The following is a 5,000-nucleotide window of genomic DNA, read 5'->3' on the forward strand; positions in this document are numbered from 1 at the left end:
ACCCTAACACAAAACAAACATAACCCTAACCCTAACCCAAAACCTAATCCTAACCCTAACCCAAAACAAACCTAACCCTAACCCTAACCCAAAACCTAATCCTAACCCTAACCCTTACGCAAACCTAACCCTAACCCTAACCATAACCCTAACCCTAACAGTAACGCAAACCTAACAATAACACTAACCCTAACCCTAACCCTAACGCAAACCTAACCCTAACCCTAATCCTACCCTAACCCTAACCCTAACCTTAACCCTAACCCTAACCCTATCGCAAACCTAACCCTAAACCTAACCCTAACCATAACCCTAACCCTAACCCTAACAGAAACCTAACCCTAACCCTTACCCTAACCCTAAACCTAACGCAAACCTAACACTAACCATAACCCTAACGTAACCGTAACCCTAACGCAAACCTAACCCTAACCGTAACCCTAACCCTAACCCTAACACTAAGGCAAAGCTAACCCTAACCCTAACCCTAACTCTAACCCTAACGCATACCTAACCCTAACCCTTACCCTAACCCTAACGCAAACATAACCTAAACCTAACCCTAACCCTAACCCTAACCCTAACCGTAACCTAACCCTAACCCTAACCCTACCTAACCTAACCCTAACCCTAACCCTAACCCTAACCCTAACCCTAAAACAAACCTAACTCTAACCTTAACCCTAAACCTAATCCTAACCCTAACCCTGACGCAAACCTATCCCTAACCATAACCATAACCCTAACCCTAACCGTAACGCAAACCTAAACCTACCACTAACACTAAAACTAACCATAACCCTAACCTAAACCTAACCCTAACCCTAACCCTAACCTAACCCTAAACCTAACCCTAACCCTAACCTAACCCTAACACTAACCCTAACCCTAACGCAAACCTAACTCTAACCCTAACACAAAACAAACATAACCCTAACCCTAACCCAAAACCTAATCCTAACCCTAACCCAAAACAAACCTAACCCTAACCTTAACCCAAAACCTAATCCTAACCCTAACCCTTACGCAAACCTAACCCTAACCCTAACCATAACCCTAACCCTAACAGTAACGCAAACCTAACAATAACACTAACCCTAACCCTAACCCTAACGCAAACCTAACCCTAACCCTAACCATAACCCTAACACAACCTAAATCTAAACCTTACCCAAACCCGAAACCTAACATTAACCCTAACCCTAACCTAACCCTAACCCTAAACCTAACCCTACCCTAACCCTAACCCTAACCCTAACCCTAACCCTAACCCTAACCCTAACCCTAAACATAACGAAAACCCTAACGCAAACCTAACCCTAACTCTAATCCTAATCCTATCGCAAAACTAACCCTAACCTAAACCTAACCCTAACCCTAACCCTAACCTAACCCTAAACCTAACCCTAACCCTAACCTAACCCTAACACTAACCCTAACCCTAACGCAAACCTAACCCTAACCCTAACACAAAACAAACATAACCCTAACCCTAACCCAAAACCTAATCCTAACCCTAACCCAAAACAAACCTAACCCTAACCCTAACCCAAAACCTAATCCTAACCCTAACCCTTACGCAAACCTAACCCTAACCCTAACCATAACCCTAACCCTAACAGTAACGCAAACCTAACAATAACACTAACCCTAACCCTAACCCTAACGCAAACCTAACCCTAACCCTAATCCTACCCTAACCCTAACCCTAACCTTAACCCTAACCCTAACCCTATCGCAAACCTAACCCTAAACCTAACCCTAACCATAACCCTAACCCTAACCCTAACAGAAACCTAACCCTAACCCTTACCCTAACCCTAAACCTAACGCAAACCTAACACTAACCATAACCCTAACGTAACCGTAACCCTAACGCAAACCTAACCCTAACCGTAACCCTAACCCTAACCCTAACACTAAGGCAAAGCTAACCCTAACCCTAACCCTAACTCTAACCCTAACGCATACCTAACCCTAACCCTTACCCTAACCCTAACGCAAACATAACCTAAACCTAACCCTAACCCTAACCCTAACCCTAACCGTAACCTAACCCTAACCCTAACCCTACCTAACCTAACCCTAACCCTAACCCTAACCCTAACCCTAACCCTAAAACAAACCTAACTCTAACCTTAACCCTAAACCTAATCCTAACCCTAACCCTGACGCAAACCTATCCCTAACCATAACCATAACCCTAACCCTAACCGTAACGCAAACCTAAACCTACCACTAACACTAAAACTAACCATAACCCTAACCTAAACCTAACCCTAACCCTAACCCTAACCTAACCCTAAACCTAACCCTAACCCTAACCTAACCCTAACACTAACCCTAACCCTAACGCAAACCTAACTCTAACCCTAACACAAAACAAACATAACCCTAACCCTAACCCAAAACCTAATCCTAACCCTAACCCAAAACAAACCTAACCCTAACCTTAACCCAAAACCTAATCCTAACCCTAACCCTTACGCAAACCTAACCCTAACCCTAACCATAACCCTAACCCTAACAGTAACGCAAACCTAACAATAACACTAACCCTAACCCTAACCCTAACGCAAACCTAACCCTAACCCTAACCATAACCCTAACACAACCTAAATCTAAACCTTACCCAAACCCGAAACCTAACATTAACCCTAACCCTAACCTAACCCTAACCCTAAACCTAACCCTACCCTAACCCTAACCCTAACCCTAACCCTAACCCTAACCCTAACCCTAACCCTAAACATAACGAAAACCCTAACGCAAACCTAACCCTAACTCTAATCCTAACCCTATCGCAAAACTAACCCTAACCTAAACCTAACCCTAACCCTAACCCTAACGCAAACCTAACCCTAACCCTAACCCTAACCCTAACCCTAACCCTACCCCTAACAGAAACCTAACCCTAACCCAAACCCTAATCCTAATCCTAACGCAAACGTAACACTAACCCTAACCCTAAACCTAACCCTAACGCATACATAACCCTAAACGTAACCCTAACCCTAACCCTAATCCTAATCCTAACCCTAACCCTAACCGTAACCTAACCCTAACCCTAAACTTAACCCTAACCTAACCCTAACCCTAACCCAACCCTAACCCTAACCCTAACGCAATCCTAACACTAACCCTAACTCTAAAACAAACCTAACCCTAACCCTAAATCTAACCCTAAACCTAATCCTAACCCTAACGCTGACGCAAACATAACCCTAACCATAACCATAACCCTAACCCTAACCGTAACGCAAACCTAACCCTAACACTAACACTAACACTAACCATAACCCTAACCCTAACTCAAACCTAACCCGAACCCTAAGCCTAACCCTAACACAACCTAAAACTAAACCTAACCCTAACTCGAAAACCAACATTAACCCTAATACTAACCTAACCCTAACCCTAAACCTAACCATAACCCTACCCTAACCCTAACCCTAACGCTAACCTTAACCCTAACCCTAACACTAAACCTAACGAAAACCCTAACCCTAACCCTAAACCTAAACAACCCTAACCCTAACCCTAACCCTAACCCTAAACCTAAACAACCCTAACCCTAACCCTAACCCTAACCCTAACGCAAACCTAACCGTAACCCTAACATTAACCCTAACCCTAACCCTAACCCTAAACCTAACCCTAACCCTAACCCTAACGCAAACCTAACCATAACCCTAACCCTAACCCTAACGCAAACCGAACCCTAAACCTAACCCTAACCATACTCCTAACCCTAAACCTAACCCTAACCCTAACAGAAACCTAACCATATCCCAAACCCTAACCCTAACCCTAAACCTAACACAAACCTAACACTAAACCTAACCCTAAACCTAACCCTAACCCTAACGCAAACCTAACCCTAACCCTAACCCTAAGCCTAACACTAACACTAACGCAAAGCTAACCCTAACCATAACACTAAAACAAACCTAACCCTAACCTTAACCCTAAACCTAATCCTAACACTAACCCTAACTCTAACATAACCCTAACCCTAATCCTAACCCTAACCCTAAACCTAACCCTAACACTAACCCTAACCCTAACGCAAAATCAACCCTAACTCTAACCCTAAAACAAACGTAACCCTAACCCTAACCCTAAAACGAACCCTAACATTAACCCTAATCATAACCTAACCCTAACCCTAACCTTAACCCTAACCCTACCATAACCCTAACCCTAACCCTAACCCTAACCCTAACCCTAACCCTAAACCTAACCCTATACCTAACGAAAACCCGAACGCAAACTTAACCCTAACCCTAACCCTAACCCTATCGCAAACCTAACCCTAACCCTAAACCTAACCCTAACCCTAACCGTAACGAAAACCTAACCCTAACCGTAACCCTAACACTAAACCTAACCCTAACCCTAACCCTAAAAGAAACCTAACCCTAACATTAAACCTAACCCTAACCCTAACCCTAACACTAACCCTAACCCTAACGCAAACCTAACCCTAACCCTAAACCTAAAACAAACGTAACCCTAACCCTAACCCTAAACCTAATCCTAACACTAACCCTTACGCAAACCTAACCCTAAACCTAACCATAACCCTAACCCTAACCATAACGCAAATCTAACAAAAACACTAACCCTAACCCTAACCCTAACGCAAACCTAATCCTAACCCTAACCCTAACCCTAACCCTAACCCTAGCCCTAACCCTAACATTAACCCTAATCCTACCCTAACCCTAACCCTAACCCTAACCCTAACCCTAACCCTAACCCTATTGCAACCCTAACCCTAACCCTAAACCTCACCCTAACCCTAACACTAACGCAAACCTAACCCTAACCCTAAACCTAACCCTAAACCTAACCCTAACCCTAACCCTAACAGAAACCTACCCCTAACCCTTACCCTAACCCTAAACCTAACGCAAACCTAACAATAACCATAACCCTAACCGTAACCCTAACCCTAACGCAAACCTAACCCTAAGCGTAACCCTAACCCTAACCCT

This window comes from Rhinolophus sinicus, chromosome 16 (genome assembly GCF_057876585.1).
Source record: "Rhinolophus sinicus isolate RSI-liver-muscle chromosome 16, RSI-T2T, whole genome shotgun sequence".
Lineage (NCBI taxonomy): Eukaryota > Metazoa > Chordata > Mammalia > Chiroptera > Rhinolophidae > Rhinolophus > Rhinolophus sinicus.